General features: G+C 45.3%; 1 pseudogene; it reads right to left on the reverse strand.

The window, feature by feature from the left end:
* Positions 1 to 5,068: 5,068 nt before the first annotated feature.
* Positions 5,069 to 5,386, reverse strand: LOC119809819 (annotated as a pseudogene).
* Positions 5,387 to 24,447: the final 19,061 nt, after the last annotated feature.

Raw genomic sequence — 24,447 nt, forward strand, 5'->3', positions numbered from 1 at the left:
TCCTGTTTGTATATGAACAGGACAGGTGAGAACATAGTCCTTTTATAAAGAGATTTGCTCTTTCCTGCCCTGTCTGTGACACCAGATTTGAGGGCTCCTATAGCGTGCCCATCTCAGGATCAAAACATTTCATCATTCTTAGTAGTTCGTACTCTCTGGACAAATATAAAGAATATTTGCAATTTTCATTTTTATTAAGCAAAGTTGCTTTGACTATGATCTGATTCGGTCTGGTAGACAGTGCTCAGTGGCCCTGGGGGTCTAGATCCTGTGACCCTCACGTATCAAGCACATCTACTTGTAAGGCAGCTTTCTTTGGCCGTACAGGCTTTCAACCAGATTAAAACATCTGCTCAGAGAAACAGACACTGCCATCTATCATAGTTTGGCTTCTGTGTTTATGTTATATAATTAACCTACAAAAGCAATTAAAGTGTTTTTAATAGCAAATAAATGTTATCAGCATATCCCATATAGAATTTTAATTTGAATAATTCAAATGAAACATGTTCTGCAGAGTCTCTCTCCCATTGGGATTTAGGAATTTGTGTGTCATTTTCTGGCATGTATGATTCTTTTTAGTATATACAAATGAGGGCCGAGCTTCAAGCATTTGTCATTTAATGATACTAAAGCCTCGAGTCATCCTGTAGCTTCTCATGGAAGTACCGAAAGGTGACGAGTCCCCGCCAGGCAGATGCTGGGCTACACTGTACAATATTCTCAAGAGGAGTCTGGCCCCAGAAGCCCCACAGGGATGGAGCCTGGCAACATGCATGGTCCTGGGAGAGCTGTTCAGAGAGCAGCATGACACATGGTTGTTGTTGGGGTTTCTGTCCTGCCCAGTTCCCACAGTTGTTAAGTCTCAAAGAAATCACACAGAGTTCTACATTAGTTATAAACTGATTGACCCATTAGCTCAGGCTTCTTATTAACTCTTATAACTTATATTAGCCCATTATTCTTATCTGTGTTAGCCACATGGCTCAGTACCTTTTTCAGCGAGGCAGTCACATCTTTCTTCTTCTGTGGCTGGGCCAGGACTGCTGAATAGGACTTCCTTCTTCCCAGAATTCTTCTATTCTCATTGACCCACCTCTACTTCCTGTCTGGTTGTCCCATCTATACTTCCTGCCTGGTGACTGGCCAATAAGCATTTATTTAAAATATAATTGACAGGATACAGATCCCACAGCACATGGTGACTAACAGGAAGAATAGAACACGTTCCGTGTGCAGCAAACGCCCTGGGCATTTGCATCGTTGCAGACTCCTTCAGCTGGGTTTGCTGATATTGCACACATTTGGGATACTGACTTCAGCAAAGCTATGGGATGAATAAAATGAGATGTCACGATCATTTTATTGCAGCAGGCTCTGCAATAACAATGTTAAGAAAGTTTCTGAGGTTTCATTTCATGAAAATGTAAGAGAACCAATTGAGAAGTAGGCGTGGTGGTTTGCTCCTGCCATCCCATTGCTTGGGAAGTGAACAAGGGGACTGGGAAGGTGGGAAGAAGGCCAGCGTTCCTCCTGCCATCCGGCCATCTGCTCCAACTGCCATGACAGATGGTGCCTCATGTTCCTGAGGTTAAAACTGGTCATGCTGTATCTTAACGTGGTTAGATATTATTGTCCGTATAAGCAAAAGGCAGACTATTTTTATTAATTATTAATTTACTTTTGCTTTATGTGTATGCATGTTTTGCCTGCATGTATGTGTGTGTACCATGTGTGTGTCTGGTGCTCATGGAACCAGAGGAGGGTGCTGGATTCCCTGGAACTAGACTTAAGGGTGGTTGTGAGTTGCCATGTGGTTGCTGGGAACTGAGCAGTAGTCATCTGTAATAGCGAAGTGCTCTTAACCACCAAGCTATCGCTCCAGCCCCCAAAGGCAGTTCTCATTTGGGGTGTTTATACTATGCTTTGACAGTTGTGGATAATAAGTAGTAATGTGGTTGCATATGTTATATGCATATAGGTACCCTAAGTTATTAAACTGTGTTCTGAAATGGTTTTAAGAATAAAAACTAAGTTTTTATACCTCTCATTTACAAGAAGAAGGTTAAGTGTTTTATTTCACGTTTAGTTTTGTAATAAAAAACTAATGTTGTCTGATTCCCTTTTCTCAAAGGTCAAGGTTGTCCCGGGGTAAACAGAGGGCAGATGGTTATCTTGGGCCTTGGGCTTGTATGGTGACCCCTCTTCTGAGCTCCACTCTTCATGCTAGGTACCACCCTGCTCCAGTTTGTTTTCTGAGGCTATGATAAACACCACTGTCAAAATTACCGTTCGGGAGGAAGGGGTTTATCTGACCAACAGTGATGCTTACTGACTGGTTCACTGGCTCATGCTCCACTTTCTATCTTTCTTAAATTTTTTTTAGATTATTTGTTCTCTTTTATGTGTATGAATGTTTGGCCTGTCTGTGTGTACTATGTTTATGCCTGATGCCTGCAGGGGGTCAAAAGAGGTCATCGGATTCCTTGGAACTTGAATTTTGGGTGATTGTAAGCCACCCAGCAACTGCTGGGAATTGAACCCAGGTCATCTGGAAGAGCAGCAAGTGCTTTTAACTGATGAGCCACCTAACCTGATTCTGATAGCTTCCTTAATAGCCCAGATCTACCTACCTAGGTTGGTTCTGTCTACAGTGAGCTGTAGACATCAATCATCAATCAAGATAGTCTCTAGGATGGCCATAGGCCAATCTAATCAAGAGAATTCTTCAACTGAGATCCCCTTTTCCCAGGTGACTCTAGACTGTATCAAGTTGACAATGAAAACTAAATCATACTTCCTTGGTAGCATACATCCATCGTAGACGTGGTCTAGTCTTTTCCGAATCTCCTGGGGCCCAGAAGAGAGGAAAACACTTCTTATAGGGGACACTGGCAGAGAGGTAGCCCACAGTGTATATACTAGACACTTAGTGCCCACTGCCCCTTTGTAGTTTGGTACAATGGGCCCATATTCTGACCTTCAGATGTTCTAGAATAGACAGTGAATGAGGCACTCGATCTGCCAGCGTAATTTTGTGGGAGGGCTCACCAGCTATGCTAGTTGTGTGATTTTCCACCCAAGGAGCCTGAAGATTTATTGTAGAACCTCTACTGATATCATCCTGGGCTGCTTAAGTGTTCAGCTCATTAACATACGATTCTGTATTTCTTCTTGTCTTCATGGGCTAAGGAAATCATTATGGTCCCAAGAGGGCAGCTTTTTGCTTTGGCTTTGAGATGGTGCAGCAACTTGGATCCAGCCAGGGACAATCTGTACCAGCCTACATATTTTCTGACCTGTGGTCACTCTGGATACACTCTGACTGTGGTCCTATCTCCTCACCAGGTCTCTCACATTGCCTGTGTATGATGTAGGTATAGGAGTCTCTGGTAGGGTAGGTGTGCCAACACTCATTTCTTTCTTTTTGTCTCAAGGTCCCTTGCTGTGGTTCATACATGGCATTCCTGAGAAACTTGTGGTTATGAAATGTAGAAAAAGTGCCTCTGGGTTTGTGATGGTAATATTTTACCTCTCTTTTGCGTATCTGGGTTCCAGAATGGTTTTTAGTGATTTCCCCTGCTTTATCTTGTAGGCTTTTGAGCAAAAAGCCAAGACAGAAGAGAGACAACCAACTATGCCTTCTGGAGCCGCAGAAACTGAAGAAGGTATGCCTGCCAGTGCCCCATGCTGGGAACCCAGAAAATGCAGGGAATGTTTAAGTGCACAGTAAAGCATGCTGGGAAACAAGGGGTGTAGAGATAAGTTTTGGGGTTGTGGGATACAACGCACCCCTGGGTCTGTGCACGGTGTACCACTATGTTTGCTTCTTATTATTCAGCGAGCATTCACCCATTTGCTGGCCCTGGGCCAGGTCCTTGTGGTCCAGCTCTTCAGAGCTCTGTAGAAGGAGCGGTGGGCTGTGTCCCGCCACCCGGCTAGCTTTACCCAAAATAATTACACAGAAACTGTATTCATTTAAATACTGCCTGGCCCCTGGCCCGTTATCTGTAGCTTCTTATTGGTTGATTCTCATATCTTGCTTTAACCCATATTTAGTAATTTATATAGCACCACTAGGGGTGACTTACCAGGAGAGATCTTAACCTGCGTCCATCTCGGAGAGGGGAAGCATGGCGACTGCCTGAAGCGTCTCCCCACTCCTGCTACCCAGCATTCTGTTCTGTCTACTCCGCCTACCTAATTTTCTGTTCTCTTAAAGGGCCAAGGCAGTATCTTTATTAATAATGAAAGTAACACATAGACACTCCTCCATCAGAGCTCCATCTCAGCCTTTGTGTGCGTGCGTGCGTGCGTGCGTGCGTGCGTGCGTGTGTGTGTGTGTGTGTGTGTGTGTGTGTGTGTGTGTGTGTGTGTGTGTGCGTGTTTCCCCATGCCCTGGTTTTCTCCAAAGTTAGTGTTGTTCATTCTTTGCTAATTCAAGCTTTATAAAACTTGACTGGACTAGTGGATCTTTATGGGGATGCTCCCCAAAGCATGAAAGTATGTTTGTTGGCATGAGGAGTGGACAGTACTGATATCATCTAGAGATGAGGTACCAGGGGTGTTTGTCAGGGTGCAGAACAGTCCTGAAAACCCAGAAGTTGGTCCTATAGAGCAGATACCAAGTTTTAATGCAGTTCTGCTAAGGGTGGGGGTTCCCACTCTAAGATACACACACACACACACACACACACACATAATTATTATTCTACATCAAGGCACAAGACATCACTCAGCCACCCTTTTTCAGAGTACTTGGTTTGCCATCAGGAATGTCATTGCTCCTCATTCTATTCAATGTGGCAGTTTTTCTGGGGGAGGTCATTTTTTTTTTTTAAAAAAAAGCCTTACTATAGTTCACATATTTTCCCTTTTCCCTATACAAATCATTTCGATAGTAAGTTTTACTTGCCTTTTTGCATATTATTGTTTTTCTCATGTGAAACAAAATCTTAATTTCCCTCTAAATCCAGACATTGATAGGAAAACATTGTGTTCTGGTGGTTGTTGTCTGTTTTCAGTATAAACGTTTGTTGGGAAGGGAGGTGGGGCAGGGGCATCAGTCCTACTTGGCCCTGGCCTTCCTCATGGCCACCAGCATGTTGCTCATCTCCTCCCACTTCCTGTTGGCGTGCATATGCGTGCCCACCCTCTTCTTGATGAACTCGTGCATGCGCTTGTGTTTGGACACCCTGAACAGCTCCATGGCACTCTGCTCATGGGCATGAAATCTCATACCTCCTGGATCATGTCCCATACGAACTTGGTGTCATTGGTGAGCTCCCCCCAACCCGTGGTGCTGACTGCGCCTGGGCTTGCTGACATTCTTTGTCACCTTGTGACTCTTGTTGAGACCCACAGCCATGGGATAACTCAGGGCCATGGCTGCTGCGCTTTGGTGGCGGCTGCTACAACACAGGAGAGTATTGTTAATGCTGAAATACAAATAGTCTTATTGTCAGTTTCTTTTGCTGCATATTTTAGCTAGAGTATTATACTGATTTCTTTATTTTGAAACTATGTGTACATATAAGGTTATTCATATATCTGTGGAACAGAATTATCAATTTAATTTTGGGATAGTGTTAAGGCTTCATGAAATATTAGAGAATGTAAAGTAATGCCAGTCTGATGGCATCAGGAATCATGGTTCCAGATGCAGGAGTCAGGGACAGATGCGGCCAGACCCTTGTTTCTATGCTGTGAGTGGTAACAGCTGGTTAGTACTTGATCCTGTATTTAATTGGCAGCACAGAACAGCTGGATTTCCAGTATTTGACAGATAGTGTAACCCTAGGTTCTTTGCTTCTTTCTCGGCTGAGAAGAAGCCTTGAGAACGAGTACTTGCGAAGGCTTGCTGGGGTCTGTGTGGCCGCCACACACACCGTACCTGCTGCTGGCTTGAAGGAGCAGCTCAGCCTCCTGAGCCTGGGTAGGAGGAACTGCCATGGCTCTGCTCTGGGAGCGTTGCTCCTGGCTGCTCTGCCTGCCCAACGCGGTAGCCTAGGTAGTGCTATGTTCTTTCTTTGAAGATTATGTGAGAGACTTCTTCCTGGTCTTGTGTCAGGAGCGCTGGCTTCTCCTAAGCTCCAGCCCCATGTCTACTGCTGTATTGTAGCCGGACAGACTTCTTACTGGGCTGATAGACATACTTGGTGGTAAGTTTCTGACTTGCCAGTTCTGAGTGCTCAGGACATCTTTAGATCACCTCCAGCCCTTTTAAAAGTCAAGTTCTGATTTATTTTTATAAAGATTATCTCACGCCTCTTTCTTCCCGTATTCTCCACCATTAAACTAATTCAGAATAAAATGAGGTCTAAGTCAGTGCTAGATTTTGAAGTTCTTGAGCTGTGATGTGGGTGGGGGATGACTTGCACTTGTGGCTGGGCAGGAAAACAACCTCTCCAGGCAGAGTTTGGGAAGCGCTCCATAAGTCATTTCAAGCATGTTGCAGCCTGTGACGGTGGCATGATCAAGGCAGGTGCTTTGGAAGATATGTCCCTGAGTTAGGATCTTAGTGAGGGAAGGGAATTCCAGATAGTGGGGATGAATGGGGAGAATGCAGGCCATTTTCCCATCTGCACACCAAGAACACAGGCTTGAGAGCAACCAGGTTGTCAGGGCTTCTGGAAGACTCAAGGGCCTGGAGCTTCTCCCTGAGAATTCTGGGAACTGTTTTACACAGCTGTTTGGAAAGGTCACCCTAGAATAATGGAGATTCCAGTCGAAAGTTCAAATGGGAGGCAGGGGACTGGCTAGGGGGCTTTAGAAAGCCATGAAGAAGGCAAAGTAAGGCCAGGATTGACATGGGAATAGATGAATAAATATTGTCTTGGGCAAGATGGGGCTAGATGGATGTCACCTTAGGTGAGGTCGGCTAGGTGGATGTCACCTTAGGTGAGGTCGGCTAGATGAATGTCATCTTAGGTGAGGTCGGCTAGATGAATGTCATCTTAGGTGAGGTCGGCTAGGTGGATGTTATGGGGAGGGAGATGAGTGCTGGGAGGAAGGACAGTTCTCCTGTGCTTGGGCCACATTTTGGGGTGGACTAGGAGGCAGAACTATGACACATAATGGATTCAGTTTTAGGCAGGTTGGGTTTGATTGGTCTATGGGACAGTCAGGTGAACAGGACTGCAGGCACCAAACCATGAGAATTTGGCAAGAAACCCTAGTCCACTAGGTCCACATAACTAACAGGCACATTTTGCAGACCTTCTAGAAAGCATTGAAGGAAGTTAGAAGCTGCTTGTACCTTCCAGTAAGGGCAGTGTTCCACTAAAGTGAAGCCACTTAGGTGCCTACACAGACTCAACTGGAAGACACGCATCTTGAAGATAAAAGTGTCTCATTTCTCCTCAACGCTAAACTGACCATCTCTTTGAGGTGCATTAGAAATTAGATAGATTGTGCCCCTCTCTCCCCGCTATGGTAATGAGTCTGGGTGGAGGAACTGGTGTCTGCAGCTGTCATAAGAGTAAAGAACTGTAATAACTTTAGCCTGGAAATTAACTTTGCTGTCTTTGTTAGTGTGATAAATGATTTTATTATTATTCTTGTGAACCAATTACAGTTTTATAATGTCATGATTGCAATTGTACTTAAAGAATAATGAGAAGTTTTTCTGAACAAATTAAATGGCCCTGTCTAGTCCCCATCCTTTGCTGCGAAGAGACACCATGACCAAGGCAATTCTTTTATAAAAGAAAGTATTTAATTGGGGGCATGCTTACAATTCCAGAGGTGTAGTCCATGATGGTGTGGAGCATGGCAGCACCCATGGGTGCTGGAGCAGTGGCTGAGAGCTACATGGTGGTCTGCAGGCAGAGAGTAAATGGGGGAGAGAGGGAGGGAGAGAGATTGGGCCTGGCATAGGCTTTGACACCTCATAACTCCTCCCCCTCCCCCAGTGACACCTCTCTTCCAGCAAGGACACATCTCCCAATCCTTCTAATCCTTTCAAAGAGTTTCATTTCCTGGCAACTAACACTCAAATACATGCACCTATGGGAGCCACTCCCATTCAAACCACCCTAGATCCCAAAGTCATTTAGTCATTTGAAAAGAAATATGCTTCATTCTCTCTCTTGCCTTCTCTGTCTTATTTTTTTATTTTTATTTATTTATTTAGGTTTTATGAGGCAAGGTTTCTCTGTAGCTTTGGAGCCTGTCCTAGAACTAGATCTTGTAGATCAGGCTGGCCCCGAACTCACAGAGATCCGCCTGCCTCTGCCTCCTGAGTGCTGGGATTAAAGGCATGCGCCACCACCGCCCGGCTCTTTCATTCTTATCAGTCTCTTTACCCTGGGATTTTCTTTTGTGTTAATTCCCCAATTTGAGAAAGGGTCGCATGTAGACCAGGCTGGCCTTAAATTTGTTATGTAGCCAAGGGTGGCTTTAATTTTATTACCCTCCCGTCTCCCCCTTCCAAGCTCTGAGATTGCAGGCACACACCACTGTGTCTACTTTATGCCCCAGGATTTTCTGAAGAGCAAATCACTGACCTAGATGATGTTCTGGAAAGTAAGGGTCCTTTCACCAAGCACACAGAAAATGCTCTCTGTGCATCCTGACTTAGATCCCCAGAATGCATTTGATGTGTCACAGGTTCTACTAAGTCAAGAATTAGGAACTTGCATAACCTCATTCAGCTCAGCTGATGAATGAAAGAGCCTTAGGAGGTGGGCTGAGGAAGGTTCTATGGAGAGTGATGTCATTCCCTATCTCCCCTGACCCTTCCTCTCGCCCCATTTTCTCTTCCACCACCTAGGTTCTCCGCATCTGTCAGCACAGTGACATTCTCTGCAGACAGCCCAGGGAGGCACATAAGAAACTGCTCAGGGTCGTCTTGTGTGCCTGAGGCCCTCTGCACCTCCTATTGCCCTGCCACAATTCTTTTTATAGTTCTGTGCTTTTGAGACCCAGGCCTCTCTGTATATGAAGCCACTTGGCCTTTCTACCTCTTGAATGTTGAGATTAGGTTTGTGAGCCACCGTACCTGGTTCCCACAGTTTTTAGTGTATAAGAGGCTCTGCTTGCTTGAAGCTTGTTGGTCATTGTGCAAGTTAAGAACTATTACAGCCCAGGTACCACTGTTCAAATCCAGGTTCTTTTTCATTTTTTAGCATGTATTTTATTACCATATGTAACGCCCGTGCCACTACAGGTCAGTACGCGAATCGGGAAAGCCTGGAGACTTAAAAACACACACCCCCAGACAGATGGGGACACGGGTCATCCTTGATACAAGAATGCCAAGTTTATTGTGCTCCAGGGAAGCTGATATAGGTACCCTTAACTGATAGCCACGGCCCAGCTCTCAGGATCTTTCTTCTGCAGGCCTCAACAGAACCCACTCCCCTGCCTTCAGGGTCTCTTGCTCACAGCAGATGCAGGCACAGGTAAACAAGTTGTTTTGCTCAGTTCACTCCAGCAGGCAAAGGGTCTGAGGTAGGCAAAGAAAGCCAAGGGGCCAGGGGTCTGCAGCCCCCAACAACCATATTTTAATTACAGAAATGAGGAGATTTTATTATGGTCCATGTAAGCAATAGAGTTTGGTCATACTAATCTATTAAAAAAATTGTACCTGGGATAAACCGTCTGTGTGATATGCTGTCTAAACTTCTGTGTCATTGGTCTGTGACTTTATTGTAACAGCGTCTCTCCATATTATCGCCCTCAATAGTTTCATTAACATGGTAACAGGAAATGGGGTTGGAACGTGAGTTCCAACAGGGCAAAACCATTTCCTTTGGGGCTGGGCAGCCTCAGCTGTTGGCCTGTGTGGATCTGATGAGGGAGGCCAGGAACCCACACAGAACACAGCCTGGGCAGGCAGCTGGAGCCCTGTGGGTTCTCTCCTTGCCTGCTAACTATTTTGTGTCTACTTTGTGCTGGGCGCTATTGTAGGCCTGGAGATTCAGCAGTTACCAAGAACAAGCAATGAGACCTCTGGTCTCAGCTCCACTCTCAGTGGTTGCTTTCACCGTTTTCGAGGGCTTGCTGTTTGCCCGGCCTTGTCTTAACCACCGAATCTGTGGGCGTGAAGCAAAGGAGCATGCACACTAGAGGTCATGGGAAAGGGCCATTTCTGAGAGTTAAGAATTGACTTTTCTTCATGAGAAGTAGCTCAGAAGTGATTTTTCTTCAGTAGACCTCCTGTCTGGGCAGTCAGAAGTCAGTTGGCTGTCTTACCGCTTTACCCATTGCGCTCCATATCCTAACCGCTCCCAGACAAGAGAATCTGTTTATTGCATGCTCACACTGCTGATCTAGAAATCTCTCTGGTGTTAGTGTGGTGGAAAAAGCATAACATCAGGATCGGTGCCTGGAAAATGCTAATCTCAAACTTTTGTCACTGGGAAATTTGTGGCCCGCGTGCTCGGACTCGTCCTGATGATACGTGTTGCCAGGCAGCAAGCAGACAGCTCAGAGCCCATCTCTGCCGTGAACTGGCTTTTCAGCATTTTGAAAGCTCCTCAGCTCTGTTTGCTTGGTTGGAAATGACAGAGGAGGGTGGAGGGAGCAGAGGTGCGGTGTCATTTAATACTTAAGGTGAGGCACGGGCTCAGTATCTGGTGTAGTGGTGGCCTAGTGCCTGACGCCTGGTTTGAAATGTAAGTTAAGTAGCTCCAGCCGACACCGAACTGTCGCTAGTGCTGAAAGCGTGTGTGTTCTGTGACTGGAAGTGAGCAGATTCTTTACTGGAATTGTTCGTGTAGTTTGTGGAGGACTGGTTGGCTGGTTCTCCATATCTGAGTATTTCCTGTTAGATTGTATGGGGAGAACACGAGGGTTTGTTATCCACACAGTTTCCTTTCTAAGGTGTTTTATTTTAAATACTGTAACTTTTTAGAATATTTGCATGGGGTACAAGTGTTTCTTCAAGATGTAAGTACTTTAAGCTGGGACAGTTGAGAACTGAGCTGTTGGGGATTGAGGATATCATTGAGGAAGACGTTTTCTAAGATGATGGCTTAATTGAAGGTACAGTCACCTCCTCCTCTAGTTTGGGGCATCTAAGGCCTGACCAGTAGGGGAAGCTGGGCAGTGGTGGTGGCAGCACATGCTTTTAACCTAGCACTCCGGAGGCAGAAGCAGGCAGGTCTCAGTGAGTTTCAGGCCAGTCTGGTTTACAGAGAGAGAGAGAGAGAGAGAGAGAGAGAGAGAGAGAGAGAGTTCCAGGACAGTCGGAGCTACACAGAGAAAGCCTGTCTCAAAAAATGATGGTGACAAAAACAAAGAATTTGGGCATTTTCAGTAATTTAGAATGGAAGGTCCAGAAAGATAAATAGTGTACGTTCTCAACCATTGGTGGGAGTCACAAGAGTTGATATCACAGGACAAAGTAGAAATTTGATTATTAGAGGCTGAGAAGGTGGGAGATTGGGGAGAGAGAGGAGGCTTTATGGGGAATTTGGGTAACAGCTGCCAACATACTGTCATGTAAAAGGAACATATTGTTCCATAGCACAGCAGGATGACTGTAGTTGATAACACCTTAGATATTTTAAAATTAGAAAAGAGGAATTTATAGACTCTGAAATCAAAGCCATGATAGAAATGTGAATTTCTCTGATATCTGATACTTCTCTCTCTCTCTCTCTCTCTCTCTCTCTCTCTCTCTCTCTCTATATATATATATATATATATATATATATATATATATATATATGCCTGCATCACTTAAAATGTTTTGTTAGTTCTTGGAGAGCTTCAGATAACTTGCTTTGGTCATATCCATCCCACATCCCCCAAATCTCTCAGATTCACCACTCCCATTCCTTACCCTTCTAACTTTGTATCCTTTTTTTTTTTTTTAATCATTTAAAACTAATTTGTACTGGCTGCCCATTTATTCTTGGATCTGTGGTCTTGCATTGGAACATGGTCAACTAACCAGGGACCAGATTGTTAGAGAATACTGTCTCTCCCCCTCCTGGCATCTAGCAATTGCCAATAGCTTCACAGCTAGGGATGGGATTGTGCCTGGGTTGGGACTGAACAGGTCTTGCGTATGCTGTCCCAACCGCTGTGAGTTCATATGTACAGCTGTCTTGGTGAGAGTAGTGGTATAAGCTGGTGCAGCCAATATGGAAATAAGTACAGCAGTTCCTCAAAAAGAAGAAGAAGGAAAAAAACCACAAAAAGACTGTAGTTAGCATTCCTCGAAGCCAGAAGTGGTTTGTAATTACTTCCTTCACTCTACTGGGAAGCACATCCTTCTCCAAATTGTTTCTAGAGATCGAGTTTGCCAGTGTTGTTTCTCCCAAAAGAAGACTACTTCCATCAGTAAAGGTCCAAGGATAAAGACAGGCTGTCAATCCGAGAGCAGGCCCGTCATGTACACTATTAGAACAATACCAGCTTTTTCCCATCCTCAGACAAAAAGTCTTCTCTTCTTCTTCTGCGTCACAGAACTGAAGGATGCGGTTTGTGCTGGAACAGACCATCTGGTTGAATCACCTTGTGTGGCTCAGAGGCCAGGGGCTCCCCACTGTTCACCTCGAGGCAATAGATTTGTTTTGCTCTTAATTTAGATTCTTTTTTCCAGATGAGTCAACTTATCAGGCTTGGGATGAGTGTAAAACTCAGCTAAGGAGAAATAGTTTTCTATAGTTTATCCTAAACATGCAGCCAAAGAACCCCTTTCTTGAAGTAGACTCTAAGTGAGTCTATTCACTTAGACTGTGACAATCCTAAAGGAAAGTCACACGTTGTTTGTCTCTTTAAAAGGTGACTTCCTTCATCTTAGTTAAGCAGTTGACTAAATTTGGAAAATTATGCCCTAATTTCACTTTGAAATCTAATGACTTTTTTCTTAGAGCTTCTGCTTATTGATGATTACAACCACATTTTGAGGCTGAGGTTGTCTCGCCTCCCAGCCCATGATTGAATCTTTTCCCCCTTGAGAGCCTAGGGATAGAATGTGCATAGGTGTAGAAGTTCATACGGTACATACGAAAGAGTCATCACATGACACGCACTCAAGAAGAAGGAGACTCGTGTCTGCACACAAACTGGTTTGATGGCTGTTGAAAAGAAAAAGAAAAAGTAATTTCCATTCTACATGGATGTCCGTGACAGCACTAGTTTCTACCGGGTACGTTTTTCTGAAGATCAGTATCACATGTTTTTTAAATGATTACAAATGTTTCCCTAAATATTTTCAGAATACCAATCAAATTTGTAGCTTAGCTCAAAAGTCTTTCTTTTTTTTGTCTTAGCATTATGGCATTCACTAGCCTTCAAAACCTTTTCTTCAAGCAGTGGCTTTTAAAGTTGGGCTGAGGAGATGGTTTTGTGGATAAAGCTTGTGCTTTCCAAGTATGGGGGCCAGAGTTCCAATTCCCAGAACCTAAATCAAAAGTGGGGCCAGTGCCTGTACCCCAGCACTTGTGAGGTAGAGGCGGGCTCTGGGGCTCCCTGTGGGCAGTCTCCCCATGGAGAGCAGCCTGGTGGTCAGCTCCAGGCTCAGTGGGAGACCCTGCCTGACTCAGTAAACAAAGCAGACAGTGACAGGAGAGGGACAACCGGTATCAGCCTCTGGCATACACATACCCGTGCACATGTGGACACAAGTGCTCCTCTGCATATATGAGCATATACATATAGACATCACACACACATATGCAAAAGTAAAATAACCCACATTTTAAAAAATCATGAACTGTGTTTGTGTTAAATTTTAGGTGAGATGTGTTTAAGTCCAGAACTCTTCCTTACATGTTTGATCCCCACCCCCCAGGATTTGATACTTTTAAAATATAGATAGGGGCTGTATTTATGCTTGCTGGCTTAAATTCTTCCATACTTCACATGTAGCCCTTTTGTGTGGCAAGTTCTATTTTACTTCACTCAAACATAGAAAAGTTGGAGCATCTATACTAATAATAATTCTGTAGTTGAGTTTTGTTTTTGTTTTTATTTTTTTCTTTGTTTCCTTTTTCCCATTTAATAAAACCAGAGTTACAGGTTGTTGTGAGCTTCTTGACATGGGTCTTGGGAACAGAACTCCTGTCCTCTGGAAGATCAGCAAGTGTTCTTCATCACAGAACCTTCTTTCTACTCCCACCTCCAAATAAAGATTTTAATCATTAAAAAATAAAGAAGTACTGATATAGTACTTGAAGACATGGTGTTGTGTTAATAAAGCTGATTACAAAAGGTCACATGATTCTGCCTGTATAAAATACCTTAAGTAGGCAAAGCATTGAGAGAAATGAGGATAGTGGTTGCCAGGGCTGGGCTGTGGGAAGGAGGTTAGAGGTCAGTTGAGGAATTGTGGGTTGTCATGGCTGTGGGTTTTCACATTGGCATGAGGAAGATGTTCTAAAATTGATGGTGAGGGATGGTTGCACACCGTGGACCATACTAAAGCCAAATGAGTTGTGGTGTGCCTTAACCAAATAGCTAGTATGCTGTGTGCACAAGTGTGCTGTGTACACAAGTGTGCTGTGTACATTGCACAAGGCTAGGTAAGCTTAACCTACATTAAAATTGCTATATTCTCCTTTGCTGGTAGTTATACTGATACTTGCTTTTCAAGTTTCTTCAAACAATTACTGTTGTAGCTCAGAAAAGAAGTAGTAAGAATAATTTAGCTAAAAGTATTTCACACAGATGCCATTTTTCTTTCTGAGTAATTCCAGATGTAAAAATAAAGTGAGCCTGAGCCAGCACAGGGGGAAGTACCTGGGGGCCAGAGGACACAGATTTGCATGGGTGTCTCTGCTGCTATAACTCCACTGGGATGATTTGAGCTCGTGGAGTTGCCTAATGTGTGGGCTCTTGGAGGAAAGGACTCATTGGGACTTTTGTGGATAACTGCCTCATTGTTTCCCCCACGCCTTACCAGGGCCAGCAGCATGAGCATGCCCATTAATATTCCCACTTGGGGAAAAAGGGAGAAATTCAATAGAAGTTCAAGCATTATAATAGTTCGTGATTTAAAAGTCTCTCCTTTGCTATATTAGCTGCACGTTCATGTTGGGGTGAAACACTAAGCAGCAGAAGGAAGTGAGTAAGTCAGCAGTGAAACCTTGGTGCACACGAGAGAAGGGGCAGAGCTACACGTGTAGGAAGAAGCCGGGGACAGAGCCCACGTCTGTCCAGTTAGCCTGGTGATCAGACTTTAGTAATGAGATCTTGCTGTTACTGCAAGTGTTTGAATTAGTAATTCAATAAAGCAAGCAACTTCCCTTCTTCTCCCCATCCAGAGCTACCCTGACACCCACCATATCCCATCAGATGGATGTAGGTGGGTGGGGGATTTCTTGATCCCCCACCTTGTATGTAACGGGCAGGGGATACAATTGTTCATTCCCAGACTGTTGCAAGGACAGGCCACTTGTTTGTCCCAGCTGCCCAGAACCAAAATAAACACACAGAAACTATATTAATTAAATCACTACTTGGCCCATTAGCTCTTAACTTCTTATTGGCTAATTCTTACACCTTAATTTAACCCATCTCCATTAACCTATATATTGCCATGTGGCAGTGGCTTACCGGCAAAGATTTGGCATGTCTGACTCTGGCGGCTCCATGGTGTCTCACTGACTCTATCTTCTTCCTCCCAGCATTCAGTGCAGTCCTCCCCACCTACCTAAGTTCTGCCCTATCAACAGGCCAAGGCAGTTTCTTTATTCATTAATGGTAATCACAACACACAGAGGGGACTCCCACATCACCAGACCAATTTGATCCCAGCCTAAAATCTGTTTTCAGAATGCATTCACTGCGCAAGAGGAGAAAAGCACTCATTTAAAGACTATTTGGTTTTGGTTTTTTTTGAGACAGGATATCATCTTGTGTAGCTCAAGCTGTCCTGGAACTCACTACGTGACCCCCTGCCTCAGCCTCCCCAGTGAGGAATGTGACACACCTCCAAGAGCACAGTGGATGTGTGAATTGGTGTGTCGCTAGATTGTGGATAAGCATGACTAGGGTGCTGTTTTATCTGTTGGGGAGGCAGAACACATGGATGTGGCCACCAGCTTGCCAGCTATGTGCAGGACATTTCTGCCCATCTCTGTTAGGTGTGGCCATTAACCATGGAATGGGATGGTAGAAAGCAGCACTCGGGGGCAGCCTGGCTCAGGTGAGAGCTTTTCTCTGTCATTTCTGGAGGAAGGGTCCCGTGTTTAGCCCCAGGACTGTTGAGAGCTTTCTGGCTCACTTTCTGTTGCGTAAGTCTCCACTCTGGCTCCATTTTACAAGAAGAGTTAATAAAGCTTATACATGGAGGTAAGCTTTTCTCCAGGCAAATCTTAATGAGGCATCGATCCTAATCTTACAGCTACTTATCCCTGGGGTACGAATCCCTGTTTGTTGGTGCTGTGTCATTAGTGAACATGAGTATTAGCGATTATCTCTTGTTTTATTATGGTTTGGCAATATTTTAAAAAAACATGTTTATCGAGTTTGGTAAGTGTGATTTAGAGAGGTAATCCTTTCTTGTGGGTGGACCTTGAAGACATTAACAGGCCCATAAAGCAGAATAGCTAGAGTTACTGATACTATTATCAACCAAGGGTTGCTATAGCGACGAGTGGTTTGATTGCACCGTGCAATTGGTGGTACCCTGGGCTAGTGTAAAAGGAGCCCACTAATTTAACAGAAAGTCTCCCGGAGCAATTTAATTAAACCCCAGTAGAATGAGCACTGTATTTCTCTGAGAGACCCTGAGGTATTCTGGCTAGTGCTTCTAAGTTAATGAAAGATGAGCTATGAATCTTAATCTGCACAATTTCACCAAATTTAAAAGTATCTTTAGGGTGAGGATTTTTATATATCTGAAAGTTATTTTTAAAGTTAAAAGTAGTTATAATGGATATCTGTCGTTTTATTATGGAGTATATGTAGCAGATCTTAAAAATATTTGAAATTTTATTTGTCTTTGACGGTTTTTTTACCAAGTAGATATTACATGTTGGTTCTACCCCATGCCTGTTTCCCTCTTTTCTCATCCTCCCTCCCATCCTCTTAGTCTACTTTGCCCCCAGTTTTACTTCCTTCATTACATATGTACCTGCATACATACATGATTTATGTATTTATATAAAATCTAGGAACCACAAATGAAAGAAATAGATAATATTTGTCTTTCTGAGACTGGCTTCTTTCACTTCATATGATTACCTCCAGTATGTCCGTTTTTCTACAGCAGTTGTTTAAATAATAAATAAATAAATAAATAAATAAAGTCACAGGAGGCTGTAAGGGAAAGTGTAGGGATGGAAATGTGCTAAGGTCATGGTCATTTGAGGATGGGACTGAGGGAGAAAACCTAATGAACTCTTTGACGTTGCAAAGGGATAACAGGCCATATCCTGCTTTCCAGGGTGCGCTTCAGAATAAAGAAGAGCCTGCATGTATGGAATGCTTTAGGGACACAGTGGTCCGGAGTGGCATTAAGGGCATAGCCTGTAGCCAGCAGGATGGAGTTGTGTGGTCCCCATCCTCTCTGGTGCAGATGTGCTCCTGGAACCTTGGTTCTGGCTACTCTCTTCTTTGGCACACTACCGCTATCTTCTCTATCTTTTATCGTGTCGGTATGAGTTTCCAAAGGATTTCCTCATCTACCCCTAGGTTGCAAACACCACGGTAGGTGATTCGCATCAATTCTGTGCATCTGTGAAGTGAGCTGAAAAACTTAACTTTAACTGTTTGTTTAACTGGACTTTTTGGCACTGAAAGGGTAACTCTCTCAAGTCTGCTTTCACTTGTATGGCTGTTCTTCATGCAAATGTTACTCTTCCGCCACCCAGAGTCCATATTGGGAAGTGCATGTAAAAGCTGGCATTAATGCTAGCTGTATAAACTACCAGGTCAGGCATCAGTACCACCTCATTTCTGTTCTCTGTTAGAGAAGAGTTGACATAACCGCACAGAATTGAGGTTATTATGCTTTCATTTTAATCAAGAAATCTAATAAGCATTATGAGTTTATACACAGATGTCCAGTGTAGAATAAAATAAATCCAGTTATTCCTTTAAAAAAAACATTCATTTTTACCTATGTGTATGTTTGTATGTTGTGTGTGGGTGTGCACACATGTATGTGTGGGTGCCAATAGAGGTCAGAAAAGGGTGTCAGATTCCCTGGAGCTGAAATTGCCAGCAGTTGTGGGTGCGGAGAACTGAACTTGGGTCCTCTGTAAGTGCAGCAAGTGCTCTTGGCACCTGAGCCACCCCTCCAGCCCAGACTCTTCAATATTAACAAAAATGCGACCAGTGGAGCTGTGGCTGTTCCGTTCTTGCCTCCATCACTTCCTATTCCGTCTTTCCAATCTGTCACCCTTACCGCCTGGTTTGTCGTCGAGAGCCGTTTCAATGAGGCCTTGCACATTTTCTATGCAGAAACGTAGACTAACCCCCATCCCTGGCAGTGCTAAGAGCCTGAATAAATCCACTCGGAGGTTTGAGGTAGAAGGCAACTAAAATTAGCAGAGAGACAAAAGGATAGGGAATGTCCAGCTTCTGAACTGTCTGGGGAAATTCCTGGCATTTCTCTGAGACCACATCAGAAAGGTCTTTGGGGGCTGGGAAGCTGAGATTATAGAAAAGACCCCGAGGACCCCAGGGCTGTAAATTCCTTTAAGTTCAGGGGGAAATTTTTCAGCCTTTGCCCCTGCTAGGGATGTCAGTGCGTACTTATTCCTACACCTGTGCCCCATGGCTATGTTGACAGTCTTCACACTTGTTTCCGGGAATCTGAGTATTTGGGAAGAGAATCAATCAGCCAAGGAACAGAGAAACATACCGCCTCACCTGGGTTTCCTGTTCATCACAGAACATCCTGAACACTGTTTCCAGGAAAAGCCATCTGGGGCACCTAGGGCCAGTCACTGCTTAGTCAGCCTGGCCAGCTGAGGTTGGTGCTGAGGACAGTGTGGCGTGTTCCACTTTCAGTGCTGCAGAAGGGACAGCGGGGTTTCTTTGCGAATGAGTTAGTCATTTCCCTTTCTCCCATTGCCATCTGTGGAACCCAGGGGGAAGAGGCGAGTGGGATTTGCTCAGGTGGGTACCAGTTGCATCATCTGCATCTGTGTTACTATGTGGAAGCTTCAAGGATGAGCATCCTTCCTTTGCTGCCCCCTCCCCCGCTGCTGCCCCAGGATTTCCAGTGAGAGTTCCCTGCCTTATTTACATCTTAGTATACACAAACAATGCCAGTGTGTGTGTGTGTGTGTGTGTGTGTGTGTGTGTGTGTGTTCAGGGGATCAAATGCTTCATTCTTTGATAGCGTCGACTGTTAAGAAGTCTAATCTAAAAGCCCAGCTAATGCCCTATTTATAATGTGTCATCTACTTTCTTTGTCCCCCCTCCCCTTTAACGAAAGCTCTATTCAGCAATTCTAATGAGAATGATCTCTTTTGCAGAGGTTAAGAATATGGAGTCTGGCAGATCTCCACCTGAGGAGGAGGATGGAAAGGTAAGGACAATGGTTGCGTGGCCTCGCTGTCTCCCTTCTGTATTAAAGTAGACATGACAGTTGAGCCAGTGTTCATAGAAGTCCACAAATAGGTAGGCGTGTACCCCAAATCCAATTTCTTACATTAGGATCACAATGGGCCACACTTTTATGAGGTATCTGTCCAAGTTGTCGCTGTTATATATATACAAGATAGTTGACAGCGTCCTCCGGAGCACTCCGTACTGGAAGCTTCGCATCCATGGATTTTGCTGACACTGCTTCACCCGCAGACGGCCTCCAGGTGTGCTTTAGCTGGACACGCATCCTTTCCTTGTTTTTAGCTCTCGGTGCTAATTATAAACACAGGCGGATTTCCTGTTTATGTGTTGTGATGTGGATGATGTGGTTTCATTGATGTTTCCCAAGAGCGTCATTCTAGCTCACGAGAAATAGACATTAGATGAAATTCACGAATGGCTTCCCCGTGTCTTTCAGTGTGTCAGAAGCCAGGTGGACGGACTGGACGGACACGAAGACCAGGAGCGCCTAGATTCGGGTATGTTCCAAAAGCTGCACTCCCTGCAGCTGGGGGGTACTGGGAACCGGACAAGCGGTGAACGGAAAGAAAATGTGTTGTAGTATGAAATTTTCTCCCCCGGCAACCTGGCTTACTTCTGTCGGACCACCCAGGTCAGTTTTCTTTAGCGTGTCAGTCATTGCACCACACCTTCTGTTTACGATCTGGAACACACAGGAAGAACTTAAAACATTTCCCGAGGGACTTCATTCGCTCTGCCAAACTCTGGCGTGGTAGTTGTCATGGTTACCTCGTTATCGCAATGTAGTGGGCACTGGGACCTTCATTTCAGGGAGGCCCCCAAGCCCTTGGAGAGGAAGTACAGGAGTAGACTTGGGGTGCATTCTGCCTGTTTCACAGTGTGGATCAGTGTGTTCCTACAGACATGACTTTCTGTGGTCTACCCCCAACTCCCAGGCCTCAGGAGAAGACCAGACGCTGGTGGAGGTATGGGCCCCTTAAGTGGGGGAGGGGATAAAAGTGGTTCTTTCCATGGACCTGGATATCCTCATCTACTCCTGGATGTTCTAGTCTCTGTTCCCTGGGCTCCTCCCCAGGTCTCCCCTCCAGGTGTTTTCTACTTCTTCAAGGCTAGTTGGGATCACAGGCATATCTGTGGACTCATTTAGAGGCAAGTGGAGAAGAATGAAGTTGTCCGGGTAGGAGGAAGTGGGTCAGGCTACCTGGGATGTGCAGGAGGCTTCTTCAGGCACGGTACAGTTGGGGCACCTTGCACACCCGGAGAACAGAGCTGTCTTGGCCCGGCTGAGGAGGTTGGGGCCCAGGCCAGTGCCCAGGCTATTGAGGGTTGAGAGTACATTGAGCAAGTGGCAAAGGTGGTTGGCTTAAGGAGGCACCGTGAGGGGTTCCCGGAGGTTCTGGTTGTGTTTGGCATCCTTGGTAGGCACGTGTCAGAGCTGTTACCACAGTTGGGAAATCCCGTAGTCTAGAGGAGGCCAGGAGGAAGAGCCCGCGGTGTCGGTTAAGCATGCTGCTCTGGGCTTGGCCCTTATCCAGCGGTGTGGTTTGCTGGATGTCCCTGCCTGAGGTGCTGTGTGCGAACTTGGAACAGAAGCTTCGTTGTGCATTGGGCAGTGTGCACACATCTGTGAGAATAGTAATTTACTTCCAGAGTGCAGAACAGAGGAAGAGGAAGGAGAAAAAAAAAAAAACACAAGCAAGCATCATGAAATGGATGGCCGGTGTGGGCCACAGAGCTGGGAGTGGGGCTGTTATTCACACATACAGGACGTCTCGTCTCATCTATGGGTTGCATCACATCCCCGGGAATGTCAGCTTTGAAGACTGTTTACTCAGACAAATTGCTGGGGGAGGAGGGGTTGGCTGTCAAAAGTATTAAATAGTGGGATTATTTTTAATTTGGGGCTCTAAAAATTCTTCCCAGTCTCTCACTGGCGCACTTGTTGGGCGAGAAGATTTCTGCTTTGTAAACTGCAGTAGCTCTGCCTAAACTGAGTGCCTGGTCAGTGATGTCATTGCCTCTGAAGAGGAACATTAGGAAGGCCGCTGGGAGAGAGGAGAGAGAGAGAGAGGGGAGAGAGAAAGGGAGAGAGAGAGAGAGAGAGAGAGAGAGAGAGAGAGAGAGAGAGAGAGAGAGAGAGAGAGAGAGACTGGGGGAGGGGGAGAGATACTTACATCTAGTTGTCTATGAAAAGGGCCATAGCCACGCCTTTCTGAACCTGGCATTTTCTTTGTTGTTTATTTAAACTTTTGAATTAAGAAGGGGGAAAAAACCCTCCTAATTTTATGAAAGAAATAGGAAGAAACTTTAAAAAAAAAAACCCTGAGACAGAGAAGGTAGCAGCAAGCAGTGAGCAACAGGCAGATGTGAGCCAGAGGCAGGAAGGGGAAACCTCTGCTCCTCCCAGAGGCCACTTGGAAACCCTTGTTGTCTGTGTGTGCTGGTGCCCTGTCCAGACTCCTAGGAGCTGCTGGGAAAGCATGTGGGGGAGAAGTGTCCAGTCTCCGCTGTATTGTATTGTTTTCAGGTGTGCGGTACAAAGGGCATGTCGGCTTGTAAACCGTATCAGTGTTGTTCTGGGTAGAGCTTTCTGTGTGATGGTTGTGTCAGGGACTGTGCTATCCAGAACAGCTGGCAGAAGCCACTCGTGTCTGATGAGCATCGGCTGTGTGAGCAGTGGGTCCAAGGAGGTGCCAGCTTAATTCGATTTGTTTTTCTTCTACTGGACAGGTCAGGCTAGAGGAAGTTCCTCATGACCCCCCTTACCGCACTGGGATCACACTGGCTGCTTGTTTATTCTCCAGCGATGACTGTAACTGTAGGAATTAATGGGTACAAAATAGCTGGCAAACTCATCCAATGCCCCAGACCTGTCAGAGTGAGCAGCTGACATCCCTGTTGAGAAGATGACATTGATGTGAAGTCCAAAGCCTTGTGCTCCATAGACACCAATGCAAGCATGTCCAGCCTTGTCATCTGTCACAGAATCGAGTCATGGAAAGAAACCCTGAAAAAAGTTGCTATGTTTTAAGTAAGCTTGTGATTTCATGATGGGCCGCATTCATAGGTAGCCTTGGACTGCTGTCTGCAGAAACTGTAGGATTAGGGTTTTACTCAGAGAGACTCATCCATCAAAGGGCTGGGGTTGATTCTGCGGCCATCACACGGAGACAGTGGGATTCCTTCACTTGTAGACAGCTGGAGGAAGGAGGCAGGGCAAAGCCTTTGGAGGCAATGGAAGGAAAGGAGCTAGCTGTGACGGCACAGCCAGTGCTGGAGGCGAGATAGAGAAGAATATATCCATTAGGTCGAGTTCACAGGACCAAGTGAGATGAAGAAATGCGGTCAAACCCGTAAGCAGAGCCAGGGTCAAGACTGGGCAGGGAGGCTGGGAAGGAAGGAACATCTGCTGGATAGGCTTCGGTCTGTGGGACCTGCAGCAGGAGGGTGAGCTGGAATCCTTGCCACAAGGCTACGTAAGCCACACAGATTCAGCAAAGCAACAGGCTGCTTGGTCAGTTGCTTTTTGGCAAACTCCTGCCGAAGAAGTTCGCCCTGCATAGCTTTGTTTGGAAATTAAGAGTTCCAGCTGAAAGGTAAATTCCTTTCTGAGGACTGCGAAGCCTCAGTCCCAGTGTCTTAGATGACACACAAAAGCTTCTGAAAAGTGATGGCCCTGCTCTGTCAGCGAGAAATGTTCTAGGGTATGAATGAGGTTCTATGGATCACACACCTGATGTCCTAACTAAAGGTTTATCTAATTGCTCTTAATAATAAAAAATTGGGTGTCAGATTAGGGTAAGAAACTGAATGAACAGAGAAGCAGCAGAGAAGCCACCAATGACCTTCTGTCTCTTCCATTCCTCAATCCGAAATGGTTGTGCTCCTCTTTTAGCTCCACCTTGCTACTTCTGTGTCTGTCTGTCCTCAGTCATCCAAAACCTCTATGGCCCACCTTCTGACTCCAAGTAAGCTTTATTGTCAGAATATGATGAAAATATCACACAACACCTGACTTATGCTTTTCTGTTGGCTTAGTGGCTACACATGAATCTGCTGATATTTTAATAATGGCCTCTCAGTCAGCATCCTGCCAGCCACTTAGGCCTGGAGGGACTTCAGGTTCCTCAACACTGGCTCGGCCGTGACCACCAAATGTAGGTTTTTAACTACATCTCTATTGTTCTATTTACCAACAAAACTCCGAAGTCAGATGTGGGGGTGAAAACCTGCTAGATCCGAGAGGCCGAGGAGCCACCTGCTGACCTTCCGTTTTGGTTGAGACCCAGCAGAAGATGCATCCTTCCAGTCGTCCCAAACTAAAAAGACTGCAAAACTCCAAGCCCCCTCCCTAAACCCTCCTGGGCATCTCTCTATCTGTGTCCCTGGCTCCTCCAGACTCTCTGGCTAATTCCAGTCAACCAGCTGCGGGCTCCACCCCTTGAACCAAGATTGATTTTTATTTAATGAATGAAAACACAAACTCGGGGTTCCCAGTGTGATAGAATACCCCGCAACGCCTGGCGCTTATCCTGAGACTAACTTCCTGCAGTAATGTATCGCCCACGCTCTTCTCCAGATTAAAGATTGCATGAACGCATTTGGGCAGTCATTGGCTTCAAGATGTATGAACACTAAAGCTATGTGTCATGTAGCCATTGGCGTGGAAGAACATGTGAGGGACTGGTGAAACCGAGATGGCAATCCGAGGGCACGGGAGCATGTCTTAACTTTTCCTGGGGGGCGGTGCTGGTGGCGAGAGAGGGAGAGCTTCATGGGGTGAGGGTGGGGTGTTGCGTGGAATTGGTTGGCGTTCGTCTTGGGAAGTTTCAATACCCGTGAAGCTCTGGCATGAAACCGTCTCTTATCTGCTGCTGCAGATCTGCCTGGCAGAGAGTGGGCTTGGCAAAGTGTAGAGATTCTAAACAGCATCTTGGTAAATAAGATTTTGGGTAGGGATTGGGG

Source organism: Arvicola amphibius, chromosome 3 (genome assembly GCF_903992535.2).
Source record: "Arvicola amphibius chromosome 3, mArvAmp1.2, whole genome shotgun sequence".
In the NCBI taxonomy this organism is placed as follows: domain Eukaryota; kingdom Metazoa; phylum Chordata; class Mammalia; order Rodentia; family Cricetidae; genus Arvicola; species Arvicola amphibius.